This window comes from Opisthocomus hoazin, chromosome 23 (genome assembly GCF_030867145.1).
Source record: "Opisthocomus hoazin isolate bOpiHoa1 chromosome 23, bOpiHoa1.hap1, whole genome shotgun sequence".
Taxonomy (NCBI): Eukaryota; Metazoa; Chordata; class Aves; order Opisthocomiformes; family Opisthocomidae; genus Opisthocomus; species Opisthocomus hoazin.
The window spans coordinates 8,912,657-8,937,637 of record NC_134436.1 but is presented as its reverse complement, the minus strand read 5'-3'; the positions used below and the strand labels follow the sequence as shown (position 1 = coordinate 8,937,637).

Genomic DNA, 24,981 nt, shown 5'->3' with positions numbered 1-24,981 from the left:
ACAGATACCTGTAGCGCATGAGTCAACCAAATTTCGTATTGATCCAAAAAACTTCTATATCATAAAACTGTATCATGATTCCTTTTTCCCTGTGGTAATCCATTAAGATGCTAGAAAATGTGAGTTTTCAGCAGAGATGTGCAGGCAATAACGTCTACCTGCTGTGCCTTGGCAATGTACTAATGGCTATTGCCAACCACTTACTGTAAGCGTTCAGCCAGGTTTCTGCCCACAGCAGAAATAAATGAATAAATATGCTTTTACCCAGTTGTGCTGCCCGTGTTAACACATTGTTTTGTAACCTCAGTATAAAATAGAAAAAACCCAGATCATTTCAGAGGTTCTGTATCTTGTGTTACGTTGAAGATGGGATCCTAAACAGCAGGTTTTATGCCTTTAGAAAAGTGCATCTTTGTAGTACGTGGAGCGCTTGGCTTCTAAGTACAGCGCTATAAAGAGAGTGCTTGCTGCAGGTCCATCTTCCTAACGAAGTCCATGTGCCGAGAACGTTGAACTGATCCTCAGGCTTTACTTGGGTGACATTCTTGGTGGCCCAGTGTGACGGATTTGGCCGGGGGGGGCATTTCTGTTAACAGGCCTGAAGGATCTTGCATTTAATTTCTAAGACCAGCACAGTTTTTGACACGACTCTTCTATTTCTACTGGTGGCAGAAAGTTATTGCAAAGAAAAGGCATGATATAACGTGCGTGCTTTCTTCTCATGGGACGAGTCAGTGGTCACAGAATCAAAAAGTCAGAAAATTCGGGGAAAACCATTATATTTTTAGAGGAAATCAAATTGCGTGGTATGAGCTTGCGTTTGTAGAAAGAATAATGATATGCAACTAGAGTGGTGCCTCCTCGGGAGCACCAAGGGATGCGGTGACACATCGCCCGCTTACTGTAGGGGAAGGTCTGGTGAGGGCTCTCAAAAGCCAGTAAAATTCCCTGTGTTCATTCCAAGCGACTGCGGGTCATGTCCTGGATTTATAATAATGCCATTAAAATTATTGTGGTTAAAAACAAACCCTAGATGTTTCCATATGTATAAATACAATGGGAATTAACAGGTACCTCACAAGATCTTTCACAAATGCAGTCAGTGTGCATGTTTTTAATCCTTTTTTTTTTGTTTTTTTTTTTTTAAACGAGGCAATACTCAAAATCCAGAGGAAGGGGTTGCAATCTGCAAGAAGCTGGTAGGTCAAATTTTAAAATTATATAAACTCTAGTGTAATTAGGCTGACAAAAAAGATATAAGCGGTAAGGTAATGAAACTTGCATTTACTGGGTATTCAGAGAATATGCAAAATCATTTAAATTTACATACTGAGGGGGAGAAAATGTGGTTTAGCAGAGGCAATTAACATGAGAAAGTAAGACAGATGCTGTGCAAATAATTCATAATGAATAATTTCTTTGCTCCATTTTGTGTTTGCAAGTTTTCCAAACAAACTAGTTTTTCTGATGTATATGTTCAAACTGCTTGCTGAATAATATCTGTGCATAATTTTTTGTCTGTAATTCATTCATAAGCAGAGCTTTTTGAATATTCAAGCTTTTTTTGAATGGGTATGTAGGTCGTACAACACATTTCTCTTTTCCAATTGGAGAAACATAACTTATAGGTTCTGCTATGAATAATCACAATATTTAACAATATTTGCTTCATTATTTTACCAAACATTCCTGCTAGTAAACTCATTTGTTAAAATAATCATGGAAAAGAGATGCAAGCAAAAGCAAATAAATTAGCCTGGCATCCCCTCTTTTGTTCCTCATTAGAGAAAAATAATTTGGACTGTCCATAACTCTGTTTGTCTGTAATTAAAATATATGAGGAAGCCAAAAATACAAAGTCACAGTCTTGAAGATGCTCTGTAGAGCAGAGTTGTACCCAGACTCCCTGCCGAAACGGGCGTGCTGTGCTTTCCTTCGTGCGTTCCCGGTGGCTGGTTTCTGCCGGCCGTGCCGACCCGCGGGACGCGGAGCGGGCGCTGCTCTTGGCCACGGCCGGCTCTCTGCGCCGGCGCTCGCAGCGACCGACGTGAACGGGCAGCTCGCGCCTCCCGTCGCGCCACCGTGAGCTTCTGTCCCTTCCGCAGCCACACACCGTGGCAGCTCCGGCTCCGCAGCAGAGACACTTACACGGAGGAAGATAATGATGATAAATATACTATATGTTGGCAGTCAAGGTGATTAATTGCGAGAGGCGAGCTTAATTATGCCAGTAGTAATAATTGGTGTCATGGACAGACACCAAGTTTTTTATGGCCCATTGTTAGAAACGTGTTGAAGTTTGAATATGAACGTGTTAATGAATTAGTGCAAATTGCATCTTCTTATATAACAGGCATATATTCTTAATTATATTTAGTCGTGTTTATTTGGACCGCTGGGACAGTCAGTTTTTACTCTTTCTGTAAGTGAAGCAGGTCATCAGGCCTGAGAGACTGCAGCCTTCTTACGATACATTGCGTATGATGAACTCAATGATGAGTCATTTCCATTTGCAGAATCTTCTTAGCAATGTAAAAAAATTTATTTTATGTATTTATTTTTCACATTTTTATATTTAATACATTTTTGTTTCAGAGTTTCTATCTCAGTTTACTATTTCAATAGCAGTAATTAAAAAAAAAAGTAATCTTGGTATTAGCAAGCTAAGTTTCACATCCTTGAGGAAACAGCGGGAAAATTTTAAGTTCTTTTTCTGAGGTGCCTTTGCATCCCATGTATACAGTGGGACTGAGGATCCGGCAGTCTCAGCTTACACCTTTTTTCCCTGAGATCAGAAACTAGCCTGGGAGTAGCTTATGATATAAGAGATATGAAGGATCCCCCAAGGAGTAATAAGACAGGAGAACACAGAGAACATATAAATACAGTTTAACAAACATCAATTTTGCAAACATGTATCAGTGTGAAAGTTCTTCCCTCCTCACATCTGAGAACACCGAGACAATTATTTTAAAAAATGGAAGTCTACCTGTACGTCTTTGGAAGAGAATGGAAATAATAGAAGAACTTGCTTAGTAAGTCCTGGTGTAGTAGTGCAGCAATTAGGAGTTCCTTTGGGTACAAAGAAATGATGTCTTTAGTGAGCATGGAAAACTGAACAATTGTTTGATAAAACAGAAGAATAACAATGAAGTGACATTAAAACTAAGAGGAAATCGTACTTCACTAATTTGGTAGATTTTACATAGCAAACATGACTTCATTTTTTTAAATGAGAAATATAAATTAAAGAAGGAAAACAACAGAAAAGGAAACATCTGTTAAACTGATGGAGTTGAGTCTATGTTCTCGTTGTTCCTCGGGTTACCTGCCTTCTCTTCCCTTTTTCAGCACTTCAAATTTCAACTTCACAAAAGATCTAGACATAGTAAACTTACGATTATTACGTTTTGTTGTCTTCTTTCCTATTTATCTACAGTTTAAAAGAACATGGTTTGGAATCTAGGTATTTCGTTAGCGATTGCTGTAGTACATTCCTTTTGTAATCTTAAAACAGACGTTCTAGGTTATACCTCCCTGCAAATGTAACTCCTGCTCTAACTTCCCATCCTTCTCTGGCTGCCTGCATTTCTTTTGGCACTGCAGGAGTTCTTACCGGCAGGAGTGATAAATGAGCACGTTTCTTTGCATTATACATATTTACAGCAGATAAACTGCATATACCAGATCACTTTTGAAATCTATTGCCCAGTGCTGTTATAGCCCATGCATTAAATATGGGGCCGCTCACGGGCTGCTCGCTGCCGTTTAACACGACAGATGATGCAAGGAGATCAGGCATGAAAACTTCCTCTCTCTCTCGCACCTTTCATCACACGAAGTAGCTGATAGCAGCGAAGTTCATCATCCTTCTTCCACACAATATTGAGGAAATCGGGCACTTAAACCATGACCTTCACAGAGAAAGGACTGTGTCACCCTGTTTGGGCGGCAGCAAAAGTGGGGCCTGATCCTGAATGGAGTTGTTGGATTTTGTCAGAAGATGAATAAAGCGAGCGAACACTTTTGTGTGCTTGCGTGGAACTTCTTTTCAAGGCAAGTATTTTGCATTGAAAGGAAGGAGGGTAGGAGAAGGCACAGAGCCTAAAGATTACTCTTGAAAGATGGGGCTAAATTAAGGTTGAGCAAATCAAAACTAAAATTGTTTAATAGCTTACCAAAAATAAACATCAGTTACATAGTCGCTATTATTTCATTGTTTTATTAAAACTCTGTGCAATAACACAGAATTTATGTTTTCTGTTAGAAAAAATGTTATTCCAATCCTGAGAATTTTATGTTGGCTTATTATTCTTTAATATTTCTCCTTGTCTTGGTAATACTTGCATACTAAGAAAATGAAAAAAATATTGTCCTATTATATTTTCTAATGCCAAGGGAGCCTATGAAAGTTAAAAGATTCACCGACATATCATAGTATTTTTAGGTAACAAATTCAGCGTTCCTCCCCCAGTCTCCAGAGTGATCTTATTTAAAAGGCACAAATGCTGTTAGGGAAATTACATTGGCGTTTTGTGTAGGGATGGACGTGTATCACTTAGAAGGGAAACTGTCACAAATCACATGCCCTATTTTATAGATTACACACTTCTATTTTTGCTTCTTTTTGGTTCTCATCACTCTTTCCCCAGTCATTCTTTGCATTTTACATGCACCTTCCTGTAGATGATTTGTCTGCACCTTTTTCCATGCTCCCTGCTGAAGCAGACTGCTACCTTAATACCTCTTTTGAGTCAGGCTTTAAATCTTGTACTGACTGAATTAATTTCAGTATTATGCAAAACAGCTACTGTATCCTGTACACCTTGGTGGTTTCTTTCTCTCTTCTCTTTCTCTGTCTATTGTTTCAGATACATTATTCTACCACTTCTTGTGGCTAAAACGATTTAACTGACCTTTCGCCTAGACTGGGTACCAGAACTGTCTCTCTGTGTGTGTTGCCATTTACCTAACCTTAGTCTCATTTACTCCTGTGCAGACCATGTATCTGTGGTGTACCTCATGCACACCAATACCACTTCATGCTGAGCTGAGAAAAAGTCCTTCTGATTCCAGAAACAGACGTTGATTTTATCCGTAGTTCATTTTGTTAGTGAACTCATTGCTACTAACCGGACTGCTCCCTGACCTCCATGGTTTTTATCATAATCACCTTGTAGTGTTTTCTCCCAGACCAGAAATGCCAGGGCGTTTCTATATACAGACAACTACATAAAGCATATACTTTTTCTTTAATGTAACGGTTACAACCTCTCACTAATTACTGCAGGAAGACGAGTGAAACTCTTTGTCCTCTGCGGCATCGCAGTCATTAAAATGGCTAAGAGAATTAACGTTGCAATTACACTCAATAGCAGCCAGTGGCCAAACTAAGGAGCAGGTAACAACTGTCTCCCATATACGTTACAGCAGTGATGAGAATGCAGATTTCAGCATTCAGAAACTGGAATCTAAAAGGTGTGTTAGCAACCATTGTGACTCCAGCAACCGGACGGGACGGGCCAGGAGAAGGTGAGAGACCCGAGTCCCGACTCACACCGGTAAGACTTGCCCCGAAACTCCTGTATTTGGTTTCACGTTTGTATTAGCAGTGTAGGATTCTTACCTAAGCACTCTTAGCTCGGCAACCACGGCGGAAACAGCGTGCGTCCCACCAGCTCTTCCGTGGCAATACGTAATTTCAGGGCCCACAAGGTGTTGTTTCCTGAGAGCTGGGCAGTTGGAACGCAAAAATTCTTCTCATGGTCAGTGAATTCTCCTCTTCATCTGCCAGACGAGCAGAGGCTGCTTAGAGATGGCACCAGTCCACTTTAAGCTGGCAGCTGGATTCTTCCGAATTCCTTTGAAATCTTTGGGGTTGGCGAAGATACTGTCGGGGAAAAGAGGTTTAGGCACCGAAGGCCAGACTTTCACGGGTGCAGAACGCGCCGTAGCCACGCACCGTGACAGACAGGTGGCCTTCTGCTGAACTTCGCGTGGGGCTGGGGGTTCCCTGGGGATGGCTGCGCGTACCGAACGCGCTCATTTGCGGACGGCCATTTCTCTAAAGACAGATGATCCCTCTTCCCGCACAACAGTGTTCTGCGCCTGTAAAAGTCTTCACATTTTCTTTACTTTCCGCTGAGCAGGTATTACCTACAAAGACTTTCTGTCTTTTTTTTTTCTCCTCTTCTTCTTCCAGAACTGCAAACTTGTTGATGGCTTTGAATTGTTCAGAGCCGCTCAAGCATGTAGCAAGTAGCTTTCCACCCGCTCGGTACTTGCATTTGAGCCATTTCGAAGACAGGCTATAATTCTCACAAGGTAGATGGGCTGGCTGGAGAAGGGAAGGGGGAAAAAAAAAAGGCTGAAGGGGACTGGAAACTACCTGAAAATACTAGTACAATTTCAACACCTTTCTCTTCTTTTTGTTTGACAAATTACGGACAGCTTCTGGCAATGTTGAAGAGGTGACACAAAGTCCCTTATTTTCACGTCAAGCATCCACCACGTTTACTGAATTACCAACGATGGTAATTCCAGCGCGTTAGAACTGTGTACCTTGTCGCTGCTCCTCTGTTGGTAGCTCGCTGCACGATACTCGCGTGTTTCTCCCGTACCACTGTGGGGTTACTTGGAACAGATACTCCCGTGCGTAAGGGTTTTTTTTTTTCCTCTTTTATTTACAATTCAGACAACTGTTCGGAGGATGTGTTTCTTACTATGCAATTGCAGGCATATGGTGAAGAATGAAATTAAGACATCTAAATCAGGTGCAACCAATGATATTCCAGTATATATAATAAATGTGGGAAATTGTACCAATTAATTAGAATAATCCTCTTTACAACGTGTTAAAGCATTTGAGAGGCATTGTTCAGTAAGATAAGCTCTCTGTTTATTCTGAAGTGTTGAGTCCTATGTCGTTAACACTGGATCATTGCCTATCATGATTTCTAGTTTACAGGGTTGGAAAAAACCTGTGCTTATCATCTGGTGTGACCTCTTGTGTAACGCCAGCCAGCAAACTTCACCTGAACCTCACCCGAGTAACCCCTCCATCAGTCCTGTAACTTACATTTGAGACGCAACGTATCTTTCAGAAAGATTTTCAGTTCTATTTAAAGACACCAAGCAACACAGAATTCACATTCCATAGGTAAAATGTTCCAGTCATTAATTAGCTGCAGTATTAAAATTTCACCTTCATTGTACAATGCATTTACATAGCATCAGCTTCCAGAAACCGTCTTTAATTATGCCTGTTTTGATCAAGCTATAGCAGTGTGTCTGGTGGAGCAGCTACATACTAATAAAGGAATAATGATATATAGGGACACATTGAGAAATCGGGAGTTCCAGGCTAGAAAATTCAAACACGTGCTTAAAAGGCAAGGGGACAAGCATCCAGCATTTATCTCCAGCAACAGGCAGATCTTTTTTTGTTGTCTCCTTTTTCCTTTCCTTTCAAATCCCGCTTAAGGTCAATTTTTCAAAGAAGTGCGAGAAAGAGAACCAGGGCCCTCCTGAAAGCAGACAAGATGTTTCCGTGTCAGCAGGTCCATAAGTGACAAGGTGATAGGGAGAGAGGCTCCAGAGCTGTCAGGGACTGAAGCTAATAAAGCACGCCGGTTCTAGGCTGTGTCTCATGGTTCTACCTTCTGAGCGTCTCCGGCATGGAGCAGTAAGGAGCAGAGCCAACAGGAACCAGGACAGGGGTCCGTCTGCAGTCCCATTCCTCAGGCGCTTTACTGAGATTGGAAGAAATACGCTTCTGTTCACTTGGGATTCACTGCTTGGAACTTGTTCTTGAAGGTTCTTACATCCTTTCCTCTGAAGAACTAAACGGAGCTAAAGGATTTAAAACGTGCTAGAGGAGGAGTGGCCTGTGGTCACCGTTTACTTACTAACCCAGTAGTTAAAGAGTTCTAAACCGAGAAATGAGGTGTTTGGTTTACTCTCCGCAGCCTCATGCATATTCAGCCTCACGACTCCTATTCCCAGGAGAACACCCTTACCACCAGATTAAAGGGATGGGAACAAACCTCTCTTCCCTCGAAGCTGTATCACCACATCTAAAAGAATCCAAGATCAATTTAAACAGAGAACAAGAGGAAGAGAGAGCCCAGTTCCCTGTCTCCTGACAGGACTCTCACTTTAGGGAGAAGACATGGTTATCCTTCTAAAACACACGTTAATTGTCTCTCAGATACTCTGATTTTTATACAGTTACCGTTAATCCTAAGTGTGGACACAAAGCCAGCATTCTCACACTGGTCTCACTACTAATGCCCAGACACGTAACTGCTGTTTGTTTTGCTGTGATGCTCTCCCCGGTACCCGTCCACTCACAGCTGTCATCTTTACTAACCGGTAACAGCGGGAGCATATACTCAGCTGCTCGCCAGGACAAACGAGTGCTGTTTACTGTAAGCTGCCTTCCAGAAAGCAATCCCCCAGCCTGAAACGTAACCCGTGTTCCTGCTCGCTAGGTACCCGACCTGGACTTCAGCAGCGCTGTTGAACAAATGAGGCCACCGGCCCAAGGCGTCCAGATCGGTCGGGGCCGTTAACCCGTATCCATCCTAATTGACCATCAGCAGATCTTTGTTGTGTGGCATTCAATCAGCCGTGTGTTTGGTCTCTCTCACTTCACGGCTATATTAAGTAGCTTTGTAATAGTCTGTATATCACTACGAGAAACGCTCCAATGAGATGGAAGCTTTACACATATCTTTAGGTTGTGTGGGCTAAATGTATTTGTTTTTTGTTAATTTCTGCTTAATCATTGTAAGCATCAAGTCAGGTGCTTTCTGGGCTGCTGTTACAGACATTCCATTACCTTGTTCACTGAAACTTCCGTTGCATCAAAGTGTAGTTTGACGAGATTGGTTTCCCGTCTCTGCGTAACTCTCAGTCTTTCCTCCTGGTAGGGACAACTCATTGCGTAACTGCAACAGTCTTTGCAACGCATCTCTAACATTCATTTGTGCAATCTGGTTTATTTTCAAGCAGAGATCCGTTTCCGTAAAAGGACTGTCACAGTACCTCTGTGCGGAAGTCTCTCTGCAGAATCAACACATCGCCATGCATATTGCATTGAAATTTAGACCGCAGCGCTTGAGACAAGGACACATCTTGAAATCTGTGAAACGCCACAGAAAAAGATGAGGCCAGGGAGAAGCTGTGGCCACGCAGATCTTCCTCACCCCCATGAATAGATGCAGTCCTCAAGCTATGGCGTTGCGTGCAATTTACCAAGCTCTACTAGCAGGCTCAGCTCTCCCCTCTTCTCAATTAACCTTGAAAAGCTGAGAGACACTTCCCTGCTGATTTCTGGATTGCCCCTTCAAACTCCTGCTCTTTGTTGACAGTTACAAAACTACAATTGCAGTTGGAAAATTAACTCAGCTGTAGTTTCTCTCTAATCAGACATTTATAGTACGCTTTTCTGAGCTGCCGGTAACCCAGTGTGCTCTAGTTTGCTTCACTTCTCCACGCAGATCCTCTTGTTTTAGGCACTATAGACCTGAAGGTTGTTGGGTTTTGGCAGCGCTGTGAGCCGGCGCCTGGGGCTCCTTCCCGTCGCCGTTCCTGGGTGACCTGGCTGATGCGGGGTGCGGCCTTCCTCCTGGCCAGCAACCCGGGCGCGCTCTGACCGGTTGCCATCGCTTCCCCACCTCCTTCTCTCGGCCGCTCCCGTTTCTGGGCGCCGTCGGTGCGGTCACAGCTGTGCAGCAAAGAGGGAGGGGGCAATGTCAGGTCGGCGGACAGCGGCCACTGGACGATGCCCCAGGGACCGGCGGGCGTCCTGCGGGGGGACGCGGCTCCGGAGGCAGCTCCCGGGGCAGGGGCCGCGGCGGCGGCGGCGGCGATTCCCCCGCAGAGGCGCGGAGCAGCGTGTCCGCGGCTGCCAGCCCGGGGCAGCAGGACGGAAGCGGCGCTTTAGCAGATTTTTTTATTCCCCCGTGCTGAGATTCTGCTGCCCGCCGCGCCCCGGCCCGCCCGCCCGCGGCCCCCTCCTCACGGCTCCGGCGCGAAGGGCAGGGCAGGGCCGGAGAACCGCGGCCCTCCCGCTCCTCGGCCCCTCGCAGGCTCCGCCGGCCCCCGCCCCGCGCCGTTCCCCGCTCCCCCGGCGAGCGGCCTTCGCGGCGGGGCCCGGCGGGGGTCAGGGGAACGGGGACCCCCGGGGACCCCCCCACCCCACCCCGGTCCCTCCGGGCGGGCCCCCCCACCCCAGCGTCGCGCCGCCGCCCGCCCCCTGTCAGCGCGCGCGCGCGCGCGCCCGCGCGGCGGGGGTGCCGAGCGCGGGGATTGGCTGGCGGCCGCGGCGCGTGCAGCCGGGGGGCCGGCGGGGCTGCGGGCAGAGCGCGCGCTGCCTGCCTCCTTCCCTCAGCCCGCCCGCGGCTCCTCCGCGCTGCTCCGCGGGGGCGGGGGGAGGCGGCGGCTGCCGGCACCGCGCTCCGCTCCCCTCCCCTCCGCGCCGCGGGGGAGGCACGGGAAGGGACGGGGAGGGAAGGGGGGGGTCCCTCGTCAGTGAAGGAATCCGCGCCCGTGCGAAGTTCTCGCCCGGAGACGGCGTGAGGCGCCGGGGCTGCCCAACCTGCTGCCGCTGCCGGTAAATGCTCCTCGCTCCCTGCTCGTCTGCGCGCTCGGGGTGCCGAGGGCTCTGCTCGCCGCTCCTCCGTGGGCAGCGGCGCCGGAGGCTGCGGCGTTTCTGTCTCGGTCGCTCCCTTCCCTTCTCCCCCCCCCCGGAATTGCGTCCGCGGAGTTGCCAACTCGCGGTGCGTGTGCGTGCGGGGCCCGGGCGGTGCGGGCTGCGCGCCCTGGGGCGGGCGGCTGGAGGGGCAGCGGCTGCGGGGGGAGCGGGGCCGCGCTGCCGCCGGTGCTGCTGCTGCCCCTGCTCCTCAGCCCCGCTCCTTCTGTCGTGCTTACGGCGGTGCGGTGTCGCTTTTATTCTTTAACCTCTTTTTTTTTATTTTTTCATTTCTCCGTATCTTCTGGGATTTAAGTGCAATTTTTTATTTTTCATTTTTATTTTTTTCCCAGTTTTTTGCCAGTAGTGTGGAAAGGTATCGCTGATTCGGAAACACAGCGCGTCTTCATTAGGAACGGGCAGGAGTAAGAGCAGGCAGGCATTTGTATTCCGAAAGGGAATTAACAAAAAAAAAAAAAAAACAAACATAAAAAATGCTGCTTTGCATCAGTGCTGCAGACTTGCGGGAAGCGGTGAGGGATGGTAACGTGCGTTGTTTGCGAAGCTAATAAACAGCGAAGCGCCTTGGTGCTTCGCGTACAGCCCTGCCATTGAGCTCTTTCGCAGTTGCAGTTCGTAACAGATCCCCAGCCGGGGAGGAGAGCTCGCTGCGTGCGCTGCGCGCACCGCTGAGACCGCGCACCGCTGAGACCGCGCATCGCCGAGCCCGCGCTCCGCCGGCTGCCAGCGCCAGACCGAGCCCCTGGCAGACCTGACGCGGAGTGGCAGCTCGGCAGGAGGCTGTGGGCTTCCCTGCCTGCACCCAGGTTTGAGTGAGGTGGCTTAATGGGTGCGAATCGAGCTCTGAACTCTTCGTCTCTGAGCCAGACTGCTTTCTGAACGCTCCTGGTTAGGATGCGTGTGAATGCTAGCGTAAACATTCAGCTGTAGCGGTTTGGGATGATTTAATATTGCTGATGTCTTAATACGTGCTTTTTATGCCTTTTTTTGTTTGTTTGTTTTCTTTTTGTACTTCCGTGCTTAAGTGTTCTGTCCTTTTGAAAGGCTCAAAATGTAGTGGCGAGCGTTGTCTCTCTGTGTGTATATGTGTGTATGTAAATATTTATATATTTATATGTATAGTGTTTGGCTTGTACTTGTTTAAATTTACCAAACCTTGTATTATGTGGAGAAAACAGGTATTTTGACAGAATTGAAGTGCAGGAACACAGAATTAAAGGAGACTTTGTTTCTAACGTTTAGTTGTGTAGTTAAAAGATTACATAAAGTCAAAGAAATCCAAAATGCGTGCGTTCTAAAGAAGTAAAGTCTAGAAGCAGTAGTGTTGTAACAGTTTAAGTAGAGAAAGCTTGTCTGAAACAACACGGAATGCAAGCTGTCAGTAAGTATGTGTAGTTTTCTAATGTCCTCATAGAGCACTTTATGGAGTGCTGTTTAAAATCTGATGCATTTAAAAAACTAGTCTGTGTTTAGTGAAAAAGTAATATCACCTGTTAATGCAGACACTTTATGCAAGTTTAATAGTTAACCTTGGTTGTACAGTCGCAAAGTTTTTCTTCAAACTTCAGAAGAATTGAGAGAGAGGTGATTCTTTTTCGAGATGTTTGTATTATTGTTCAGATTGTACTGATTTGAGAAACTGGTGACTCTCCACCATGTAGGACGGTGACAGGTACGTTTCTAAGGGACTTGTGTAGGTGCAATGTAAAGTGGATTTTTACAAGGGGCTGACAGCCTGAAGATAGGTGGCATTTCTTGCATTGTCAGGGTTTAAAATATATACAAACAATGTATTCAGGCGTCAAATTGGTAACCAGGTTGATGATTAATTTAGCTTGGCCCATATGCCAGGGTTTCTAATTGCTGAGTAATAAATAAAAACTGTTCCTATGTTACACTGATATAGAATGTGTGGTATTCAAAAACCCAGCAGTGAGGTCTGAACTTTAATTTGTTTTGAGAGGAAAACTTTTTTAGCCGTGGTTTCCTAGTGTCCTGGCAACATCTGAGAACTCACAGAAGTATTTTTTTTCCAATTGTCAACACATGTTCAGCGTATTTAAAAACAAAGCAGTTTTGATCTAGATAATTTGTTTGAATTTTTATTCTGCTTATTTTTAAATGTAAGCTACTAATACAGTGCTTATGTGAAAACAATAATCTTTTAATACTGCATGTGCTTAGTTTGCATGTGGATAATGAAAACAAAATTATCGTGTTTCTGTGTCATTAAATTTCAACTGTTTATGTAGGCTGGGGAAAATTAACACATGAACATCACCACTGATGTTTTCCTCTAATGAAATTGAACTGTATTTTCATTTTTAATTTTTTGTTCTGAAAGTCAAAGAGCTGCATGAGAAAACAGAGGAGGCACTTTCTTTTTAGGTCACAGAGATTAACAGTGGTAGGAGCATTGATTTGAGGAGGCTAATAGTTAAATTTCTTTGCCTTTTTAAAGAACATTTTTGTTTCTGGAGAAAACAGCAATATATGTATATCAACTTGTGTTATGGTCATGGCTTTGGCATTTTCTAGTCAAAGACTGTCGGTTTTGTTTCTGCAGTCAAAGAAAATTTCTTGTGAACAGTGTTACTGTTAGAGTAAGTAGTGATGCAAGCTGTATCAGTGATCTTGTCCTCAAAAATATTTAGAGCAACATAGAAGAGGGATAATGTTTGTTTGGTTCACTCAAGGTCAGTGTCTAGACTTTCTCGTCTGAGAGGTCAAACTAAACTGAAGGTCAAATTAGATGGAGGCAAAGCTCAAGCCACTGTTAGACCACTCAAGTCAATATACCGATGTTTGAAAAGCCGGTTTGTGTGTGTTTGCAGTTGACTGTGAATTTAATCCTTCCATCCTTAATTGTTTTGGCAAAAGGCGCACGTAGGAGCAGCATCATGAAGTCCATGCTTAAAGATAAGACCAAAAAAATCATTGAACTGCTCCTTTAAATAATAATAATAATAATATTCTTTTATGTAAAAGGATTGTTCTAAAAAGTCTGCCTTCCCCCACCCTGGATCTGTAACAGGAAATACAACCTTACAATGTAAATGAGATTCGTTTCCACTAAACTGATTGATAAGAGATGTTTTAGTGCTGGCTTACTTTTTCAGAAGGTCATTATTTAATAGAAATGTCACTTTTTTTCTAGGCTTTTTTTCTTGTTGAACTAATAATTTCACAAGATCTTTATCAGGAAGAGTATTTTTATGTAATACTTGCTGTGCTACAGTAGAAAAGATAGTTTTGCAGATACTGAACGTCTGCAGAACTGGTCCGTACTTTCTGACCTGAGGTGTCACGTCCCAGAGCCGTCATACCAACTGATCGTGACTCATCTTTCTGATTTCTCACTGCACAGAGCAGCTCCTGCACAGTGTACTTTTTCTTCATGTAGGAAGTAGAGTATGAAGTGCCTCTGGCCTCATCCGACTGCTCCAGCTACAGACCGGACCAAATCTGTGTCCTGGTCGTCTCTGTAGCCTGGGAGAGCCTCTTGCTCTGATCCTCACCCAGAGCCGCGTAGCTGAGCAGCTGCAGCAACGTGCAGAATGTTTTCTGCAGTACAGTCTCACCTAATCCACATACGGATTTAAAAGATACTTTGGGGCATTCTCTGTTAGCTGAGTTTTGTCTCACAATTATTGGTCTGCGTTGGGATCTCCTAATGCGGTTGAAGTTCAAATACATTGTTTTAAATCCACCTTGCTGGCTAACTCAATGTTATCACATAGAGTTCTCAGATACGCAGGAAGCGCGCTAAGCTTAGGTATTATTCATTTTTTATTATTTTTTAAATAGATGCTTTTTGGTTGACTTGATTGACATTCAGTGCCAAATCGTAATAAATTGCCTACTTTCATGTTTATTGCTGAACATTAATAACCTAGTAGTCACCCAAATGGGGATGTAATTATAAGATTTTTTAGCAACAATCTGCACAACGTTGAATTATAAGCTTACGTTTAGCTGAGCAGGTTGTGAATGGATACGTGATGTGATATGTAGGAACAAAACTCTCTTCTCTTGTGTATCCTTGTTCATGTAAGGCTTTTGTGGGCAAGGCGGTATCAACTAGTGTTGAATTTTTTGACCATAGTCTGAGAGACCCAGAGAAGCTTTTAGCGTGGATGTGAGGCCAGGTCTGCCAGATTTTAGCCTAGCACCTTAGTCATCTTTTTACATCAGTGTGTATGTGTCCAAGAGCAAACAGAGCCTGTCTCCGTCGGTCTACTTCTGTGGTTAGCTATCTAAGACTCCACATGCCTCCTGGGAAGTTTTCTGTGTGTTCCCTTAACTCTGACCATGAAAATCTATTTTTTGGAGTTAGTTTTTTTTAGGGGAGAAAAATGAGAATGTTTAGGATAACGTCACTTTTCCGGAACTAATGAAGTTAAGAGTGTTGGTTCTGTTGTGTTTTTGAATGGCTCTGTACAGTGCTACATGTAAATGATATTGTGGAAAATGGAAGTTTAAAGAGGTGTGGATGAATGTATGTAAGTGGCAACTACAGATTCTGTTCTGAAGCCGTTGTTACATAGTAATGCAGGGCTTATGTGTAAACACATAGAAAAGCGGTAAAATATAGAAGGGCCTATTAAATGTAAGCAACAGATTATTCTAAAGCTCTTTGCAAGTATAGCTTGCCTAGTGACTTTTCTAATCTCTCTCTAAAATACAGCTGTCTACAGTGAAAGAAGTTATAATAGTGTGCTCCAGCATTGTACTACATACTAAAAAAATGGTAAGCACCTTTTTTCAACCAAAAAAACTCAGTTGAGTGTTTGGAAAGGCAGAATACTTGATGTACAAATAGAACAGTGACACTAAAGACAAGATTTTTGATCTTGAAAATAAGGTTCACTTTACATGCTACACTTATCATGCCAGTGTTACGGGAAATACTGTGTTTGAATTGGATTCTGGGGGAAAAATGAGATGTTTGCTTTACACCAATTGAAAATAGCAAAGGTAAATATTAAATGCATCATAGTATATAAAAATACCTTCTCTAGGAAGGAATATTACTCACTCCATTCTTGCAACATTAAATGAGTTTTCTGAACCAAATTAAAACAAGTGATATGCAGCTTAATACTCTTAAAGAATATTTTTAAAAAGTCAAGTTTCATGAAAAACACCTTTCAGTGCGCGCTGTTTGCCCGTCTGTCTGTTCTGTTGTCACTGTGTGGATACCTACTTTCACCATTGCTGAAGAACTGGGCATTTAAAGAAAACAACTTTTCATCTTAGTTCATATTTGCATTGTTTACAGGTTTGGATCTGCATGGTTCTTGGTACATTTGGTTTTGGTTTTGTGCCTGGTGACATTCAGAAAGCCATGGCCCGTCAGGAGTTGGCAAGAGTATAGTCTGGAACATAGAACTTTCTCTTAAGGCATGTTTTCTTGTCTAGGCGTTTCTTCTAGATTTTCTCTAAGTAGTTTTGGCACAGAGAAGATGTTTTTATCACTGTCTGTGATTTTTGAGAGAGCGAGCTATGGCTGGTGTACAACCATACATAGAACATGAGAAGATGCAAATGTGAACATCCACAAAAACATAACCCCATTAAAGGGTAGGGAAACAGTTTTCTCTTCCACTTCAACAAAGCTGACTGAGCACTAAAATCAAAAGGATTATTAGTGAATCTCATGGAAGAATAATTGTTCTGGCAGACCATTTCCAAGCATGGGGAAGTTTTAGACAAATCTTGGGTTATGGAAGAATATTTGAACGAATTGAAACTTTGCACTTGTAACTATAGCTGTAAGTAAACACAACAGTACCATGACAGTGGATCTGTAATTTTCATAATCTTGTAACGTTTTGATTTGCCTGAAAGTTTATTACATGTGTACAGTTACCTAAAACATGACAGAATTTATGTAAAAGTTCGTGTGACACATCAAGGTCTGCTAGCAATGAAGATACAGCAAATTCCCATGGCTTCGATCAGCTCCTTCTCTTTTGGGAACATGTGGCCTAAATATCAGCTAAAGAACACTGGCAAACGCTGTTGAGGGAAACTGTAAATGTGCAGATCGCTATTGGAAGTGAAGCCATAGAGAACAGATTTTTGAAGAAAGTTGCCTGTTTAGGGATGAGTGGGTGCCTGTAAGATGATCAAAACGTCCTATTAGCTTTGCTGCCTTTAAGGTCAATTCTTAATGTCCCACTGGGCTTTATCCTGCGCCTGTAGCTGAGGAAAATCCTTGAGAAAAAAACCTGCATCTAGGTATTTCAGTTACAGCACATGAAATAAATGCAGATGTTTGGTGGTGAAGTCTTTGCAGGAAAGATTTATGAGAAGTAGACTACCAGGTAGATTATTAATAATCTGAAAGCCAAGTATGGTAACAGGGATTTGTGTGTAGCCTCGGTCACACAAGGAGCTGAATCTTTTTCTTGCGGAGAAGTGAGCTGGCTTTGGTTGTCTCCCTGCATAGAGACTAGCCTAAATCTTCCTCTTTTCGCTTGCTCTGCAGCTGCTTCTTGTGGGCAGAGCAGTCTGAGAGAGGTCTCTTAGTGCAGTGCTAAATGTGAAGGTCACAGCTTTATTAACTGATACTGAAGTACGTGGTATTCCGGTGCAAATTTTATCTGACACCAATGACCCCAGCTACAGAATGAAGAATAAACTGTGCGGCTGCCTTTCAACTTCCCTGCCTGCTAAGGGATGCTGACTGAAATCCAGAACGTGGTCACCTTCTTTCTGCTGTGGAACCTGCCTGAGGCTGAGAGATGACATGAGAGTGGAGCTGCACAGAACATATCTTTTCAGAAAATCATGCCGGTGGTCAGGACCGATGCCGAAGGGGCTCACTGTACGTACAGCAGAACTTGCTGCAGCGTTTTTCTGGGAAATCAAAGTCGCAGTTACTTCAGTAATCCTTCTAAAACAGGCCCTCTGGAAGGTCCAACTATCTGCATGGTACTTTGACTGCAGGGCAAAGGAGAGAAGTAGTCTCTTTCAGATTGTGACACTGATGACCAGTATGCCTTCCGTTGGTAACTGACCTTAGTCACAGAAGACAACCAGAATAGTGAGTTCTCAGTGGGTCACTGTCATTGCTCTCTTCCTCCTGCTCCTTTAGGATCATTCCCTAGCAATGTGCTACCTCCTGTTTCAGGAGCCTGGCTACTAACAGCAGTCTCTTTCTCTCTGGGGCATGAAGAGGGGGAATAATGCGGGGAAAAAAAGTGCCCTGAATATTGCCGCACCTGCCCTGGGGTGCGTCTTTTCTCTTTCATAAGGGTATTCATGGCCTTTTGCTCCACCACTGTGTCACTGTTACTAGGGTGAGTGCCTACGAGACCTTGAGCCCTGCCTTCTGCCTCAGAGCAGTGAAGGGAAGGGCTGGCAGCTCCTCCTGGTATTGTGCTCCTTGTTGTATTACCAGTGAGGATTATTAACTAATGAGTTGAATGAGAGAGACCTTTCCCTTCATTTTCACAAGCAGCTGTCACTGCTGGAGAGAAGAAGTGGCGAGAGGTGAGAAGAACCTGTGGATTGCCTGTGGAGTATTTATTCTTCTATTGAAGCTCTAATTACCTAACTGACACTCTTCTTCCATCTCTCCAGCAATCCCAGGGGCCTCCATAGGTTCCTCCAGTTCAGCTGGCATTCTGTATCAGCTACCTCCAGACTGAAATTGCCTTTCTTTTTCCTGCATTGTTCTTTTAAAGGAGCAGTAATCACTTCCCCCTATGTTTCTCAAGCCGTCCAAAATAGAAGCCTGTAATAGATGCTGTTTTACAGAGCAGCTTCTGCATTTTCTCAACGCCTGTCACTCTTTGTCCATAACCTTCATTGACTGCAAGTGTTGGAGTTTATACGTTGTCAGTTCTGTAGATCTTGAACTTGGCAAATGTTACAAGATTAAGATCTGTAATGGTGCCCCAGTTAGTGTCAGGCCAGCTTCTGGGTATCCTTTCCCCTCTGCACAAGGGTACCAGGGTCGGGAGAGCTGTGTCATTCTGTTTGCATCAGCAGGCTTCTTGGGGAAAGTCAGAATTCGGGTTCTGTTAATACTCCCAACGTAGAGGGGCATTCCCTTCTTCCCTGGTGATGCCATGCGAAGGAGACAGCCACAATACTTTTTCATTCCCTTGCTCCTGTAGAAAAGAAGCAGTTTGAGATGTGGAGTTCAGATCTTTTGAAAAGCTCCTACGATTGCTGCTTTGTGCTGGCTCCGTTTGCCAGAGGTTTTCTGTCTAGCCCTGGATGCCAGAGAGTCCCTGATTATTGAAAATTTCCTGGCCCCTAGAATGGGAATGAGTGTTGGAAGTCCTGTGTATAGTCAGATTGGGCTAGTCCTAGCGAGTCTGAAACCTGGTGGATATTCCAGAAATCTTTGAGCAGATTCTGTGAAAACAAATAATTTGTCCCTATGAATTACAGAGTAGGAGTGGCTTTAAATTAGCAGCATAACAATACTTAGATATAATGACACTCAAGCCTGAATTAGCTATGTCTGAACATTAGGGTCTGATCCTGTGAATTAATGTTGTCGTCCTGCTGTTGTTCAGATGGCTTTGTGTGAGGCGGGATCACCTGCTTAAGGCAAGCTCTGCTAGAACGTGCTCTTCCCACTGTCATCCATTTATGTTTTAGTTTAATTGATGCGTTTGAAAGACGCACGCTTAGAAGATGGTTAAATGTCACTTTAATTTTACTAATGAAATGCTGTTTAGTACTTAGCAGGCCATAGTATTGGCACAGCAGAACCTATCATTTATAGCTAGCGAGTTTTATTTTCAAAATAAGCAGCAACAAAGGTATATGCGAGCTTGAATTTGTGGCAGTTGCAGTTAATGGATGCCTCGCAATGATTGTAGTGACTTTCAATCAATCCTTGCCTATACATGCTGCTTTCTGTGCTGGGTAGGGAGGCTAGCTTACTTTGTTTCTAAGTGTTTTCTTTAAAGAAAAAGAAAAGAAAGATGGGGCCTGGTGCCATACATTATACAAATAATTGCCAAGGTTAAAGAAAAAATACTGAATACTTGGATAAAGTTTGTTCTCCAGTCAGGCAGTGCAAATGGAAGTAAACCCAAGAACTCTCCTGGTAGTTCAAGAGCAGCTATGTGTTACTCCATCTGTGTCTTAACCTTGTCGGTAAAAAAGAATATTGGCAGACATGGCAGGCCGGAAGGACTATGGCCGGTGTGCTGGGTCCAGGTCGTGAGCTAGCAAAAATGTGGATTAAAATCTTTCTGGCTGTCTTCCAGCTCACTTCCCTCATCTGCTCTAAACTTAGCTCTGGTACAGCTGTATGTTAAGCTCCAAGACATTAGCTCCGTGTCCAAAGGTTATTTGACTTGGTTCAGTCAGTTCATGAATATTTTGGAGTATAATTCCCCAGATTTATTATGAAGAGGTCTGTCCATGTCGGAAGTCACGGTGTGCATGTCGCTATGTATTTTAAAATAATGCTTTCTATGTCAGGTGGGTGGGTGGTGAATTTATCCTATGTACGCCATGACCCTCAAAGGAATCTCTTGGGTTGGATGCCGGTACTTTTTTTCCCTTCCACCTTCCTTCCTCCTCCTTCCCTACCCTGCTCCCTTCAGCCGTGACATTGATGGGGGAAGTTTTACAGGTACAGTTCAATGTTTGTAGTTGGCTAATTATCTTATTGCCAGGAGTGGTATGAATACTTGGTGCCATTTCTCCTGTTGTGTATGAGATCTTAGTTGCGTCTATTACCAGTAGATTATAGCTAAATGCTGAATGCTGTAAATGAATGATTATTTCCACTTTGATTACTGTGGAAGTCCATAGAGCTATTATTCATCTTCTCTACTTAGCAGCTATTCAACATATCAGTTTGCTCACATAGTAAATCTGTAATAGCTTTTTGTATTATGGATAACAATCCTTCCTTTAGTAGGGAAGCAGCGGTGCAGGATAAGCTAATGCACTGAAAAATAGGTTTATTCTCCACTTAGCAAAAGGGCTGTTGCGGTCCCGCAAGATAAGGGTCTGGGTCCGTTGCCTCTGAACAGCAGACAAAATTCTGCTGGTCGGTTCACCCACTCAGCTGACAGACTACGCTTTCCTTCCAGACCTGCCATAGTAGATTCATTTGGGAACTGGATTTACTGCCTGAAATGTGTCAGTTCTGTGGAAAGATGCATGTCTTTAGGTTAGCTTATTGCAATTGTACACCTTTTGTCATTGTGATTTTTTTTTTTTTAAATTGCAAATGTTTCAATTAGAAAGTATTTTGGAAGAAGATAGAAGTTGGATGAGGTTCTGGTAGTGTAGGAGGGAAAGAAAAATTAATCCAATTTTTAATTTCAGATAAACAGCTTTTTTATAGAGGCTATCTTCTCACTTTGCGATTAGTCTGAACATGCACAAGGGTCTTTTGAAATGCCTAAAATGGCTATATTATATTTGAAATCTGTGGTAGCTAGGTGGCCTGTTCACTGATTACTTTTAGCACATTGTGGGACCATATTTTTTCAATTACCAAGGCTCAGGTTCAGTCACTGCCCAGTTTAGTCCTTCTCTTTAAACTTCTACACGGCTGAAATCCTTCAGTGAGGAGGGTGGATGACCCTCACTGGTGACCGTGACTGTGCCGCGCAGTGCAGAAGCACCGGTGCTTCTCCCGGATGGAAAACTGGGTGGCAGTGCTAGAATCCCGCTGTCACCTTGTTCCCCATTTCCTTGTTGTCTTTGAAGATCTATGTTGACTAAGAGCTGAAATCCTGAAATACAAGAGCTGAGCTCCTCTTACTGGGACACGCTTGCACGGACTATTTCAGTCTTCTCATACAACTTAATCCATTATCCCTGTGGGATACAGTGGGATACAGTGTCTCAATGGGAAGCCTGTTTTGGGGAAAACTAAGTTAGACCTTGGAGCTACCTGTTTTTCTGTAGTGGTTTATTTATAGATGTCTCCAAGTCTGTTGTATATGAGTTATTCAAGACTTTGCAAGGTGAATTTGCACAGTTTATTAGCAGAGAGTAGCTTCTTTCACTGTTCGATAGACTTCCCTCCCTGCCATCGTGTGCGTGTGTGTGACAGTTAAAGCTCGCTTCCAGGATGCTGTTATCGTCCTTTTGAGTGCCATGACTCGCAACGGCAAAGACATCACACCTACATACAGAACGTAGCCACAGAGGAGCTCCTGATACGGCTTCCCGATTCTAGCTACCGCTCCAACAGCCCTGGAGTTCTGCTCATCTTAGTTTAGAGGTCCACAGGACTTCTCCTCAGACCTTCTTGTCTGTCTGTTTTCCTACCTCCTGGCAGGAATTCCAGCCTGGAAAGATTATTTGTTCTTTTGCACCGTCACCACGGCGCTTCACTTCGCATACCCTGTGCACAGCCCTGCTCTTGCTTGGGACTTCCTTAAAGCTTAAATCTTTTTCACCGAGAGACTGAGGTTAGAAATGAGAGAAAACAAAACCAAGACCCAAAATCCCCTTTCAATGATAACGACAGTGAAGCGTTGGAACAGTGAATCTGCGGAGGCTGTGAAATCCTCGCTGTTACGGATATTATAGCACAGACTAGACAAACACCATCTAGGATGACAGCGTTACCGTTGGTACTGGCTTGCGGTTAGGGACAGATTAGACCACTTTACACTGGGCGTCTCTCCCAGCTGTGGTTTTCTGCAATCTACTGGACTAGCATTTTTTAATAGAAATAGATGAATCTGAACAGACGTCTACCAAAAAACCTCCAATTTTCTTTCAAGTATCTTTCTTAGAAATTTAATGTATTTTTCAAGTTACTGAACTGGAATTTTGAGTTAGGACAGGTGAAAACTTTGATATTCAGAATGGTAGAAAGAGATGATGGCAGTTAAAGTGGTATTTGAGATTGAATAGGTATGTACATATCTATCTGTGCATGCATGCGTGTGTACGGTTTAGTAACATGGGTACAAAAATCCTTGTGATTACAAAGTGGCGATATTTTGTAGTTGTTAAACTGTTCTTCCCTTTTTAGGCTTCCTGTCTAAGCAAGCCCTTAGTGTATGGAAAGAGATGCAGATTGTGAATAAGATAGCTATTTTGCTGAGCTGTTCTGCAAGTGCTGTAGCAACCTTCTAGCTCCGTAGTTGAAACTTTGCACTAAGAAGTTTTTGTATATTCCAGGCAATTCATTGGGCATCAAATAGTCTAAGAATAGCACGCAAATAGCGAAGGAGACCGCATCAAATACCATCTAAGGAAAATGGAAGTTGCCCTATTTGGTAAATGAACCTGACATGAGTGAAAGGAAAGCACAGAAAAGCAGATCATGCTTTGAATCGTACAGAAATACCGCGAGGAGAGGGTAATAGGAGCAAAGTCTTCATGGTAGTCCCCAGAACGCACGTGAAATGGAGTGAGATACAAGATTTCAGCTATAATAGCTTTGTGAGGGAATGCCCTGCCGTGCTCCTTGTTTCCCTGTATTGCGTGAGTACTGATCTTTTTAAATGTGGAAATAGGTGCCCTCTGCGACTGCCGCTGTATCAGTACTAGAGAGCAGCTCCTTGAACTCTGAACCACACTGAGGCATCCCCAGCTGCCCTGGGTGCTACTGGGGCTTTCCCTAGAAAACAAAACGGTTCAGAAAAAATGACCCGTCATCCAGGCTGGCATAACCTTCCTGCATGCTTTTGTAATATAAATGACAGTGGAATTAGTGAGTAAAATATTGTCTCTTTTAATGCTGTCCATTGAAATTAATGGTAATGATGGTTCCCCAGTTTGGGGAACATGGTAGTGGCTTTCTAGTGAGTAATAGCTTCAGTCAGTAATGTAATAGATTTTTGCAACATGATAATGAAAAAAATTCTAATGAAGGTCAGATAGCAAATGGCTACTGAACCGTTAGTTTTAAAAATCTGTCAGACTTTGCAATGATTTTTTTCTGGTTTTGTTAAGCGGGCTTTTTCACTCCTGATGGCAGAGCTGTGATCATTACAGATATTTCGGTGAATTTGTTGGAAGAGCAGACCTAATCTGCTCGGCTTTTGAAGAAGAGAATTGATGCAGCTTAGCTTGATGCATGATGTCAAAGCCCAGAGCGGTTTTCAGACTTCAGGTGAGATGTGATTGCTGAGCCTGACAGTTAAAACAAGGCCGTGTGAAGTCTCATTCTGCTGTTGTACTTAGGGGTTGATTAGCCGTCACAGATAACCCCGTGGCAGGATGCGAGGGAACGTATCGCTGTGGAGCAAGTAAATGGTTTCCACTGTACGCCCTACGTCAGTATGGCTACGTCGGTAACGCAGTGATGCAAGCAGATCTCACTTCTAGACAGCAGTTTGCGTTGTGAGTTTGTGGGGGTTTTTTTGCTTGTAGCGTCGTTACCTTTGCAGCACTGGCGTTCTGCGGGGTGAAGTGGTGGTTTTGTCGAGTTGGTTTGGCGGGGGCTTTTCGTCTTACATGGGTAGAGGACTTTTACAAGGGCACTGGAAGGAGTGCATCTTGTCTTAGGACATCTTGTAACCCTGTTTCTAAGGTGTGGCTGGAGTCAAATGTGTTTTCTTTTTGTAGAATATTTTTTTTCATTTGCGTTTGTGACTCATTCACCTGTTTGTTATCATCCAGTGATGTTTCTGTAGTAAGTGAATCCCAGTTAGCTGCCTACAAAGTAAATTTTGTTTGTACAGGGTAGTGATTCCTATTATGGCCTAGTTATGTTAGGTACAAAACATTAATCTATGAAGCGTTAGATAACTGTGATTATTTCTCTGAGTGACAGAAAGTAAACACAGAATAAAAGTGAAAAAAACCAAAGTCTCAAATCTTTGGAGTATTGAAAGAAAAATGCCTTTTCCTGTGAATCGGTAGCTTGAAGGGAGGGTAATGCTACAGAAGTGCAGTTCAAGTTAAGACTTGGCAGACAATCTCGCATAAAATCCTTGCTGCTCAGAATCTGTTTTGGAGAAAGCACAACACCATACAGGCTGTTACTTTGTTCCAGTGTTGAGATAAATTTGTTTAACTTGTATAAGTATACATATTATTTCCTTCAGAAATATTATTTCCTTCAGAAAAGTAAGTGCGAGAAGTTAAGTTTCGGATTACTAGTTCCATGAAGATGGAAGAGAAAGTCTGAAACAAATTCTTCTTAAGAGGAGGTGGTTAACTGTAGAATTATTATTGAATTAAATAATTCTTGGCATCTCTGTTGAGCTTTTACATACCAAAATATTGTTTCCCAGTTTAAGATCTGTATGTGAAAATTGTAAGGAATACAGATACTGACCTTTTTTTTAAAAAAAAAACAACCT

General features: G+C 43.4%; 1 protein-coding gene across 12 annotated transcripts in view; it reads left to right on the top strand.

The window, feature by feature from the left end:
- TENM2 (teneurin transmembrane protein 2) overlaps positions 1-24,981 on the top strand; it is a 1,253,534-nt gene that overhangs the window by 557,260 nt on the left and 671,293 nt on the right. For 7 of the 12 annotated variants that reach the window (XM_075442194.1, XM_075442193.1, XM_075442192.1 and 4 more), the window contains exon 1: positions 10,530-10,618. The exons of the other annotated variants lie outside the window; for them this stretch is intronic. The gene's annotated coding sequence lies outside the window, so the exon portion shown is untranslated. Of the gene's footprint in view, positions 1-10,529; positions 10,619-24,981 lie in introns of those variants that run through there. 12 annotated transcript variants of the gene reach the window in all.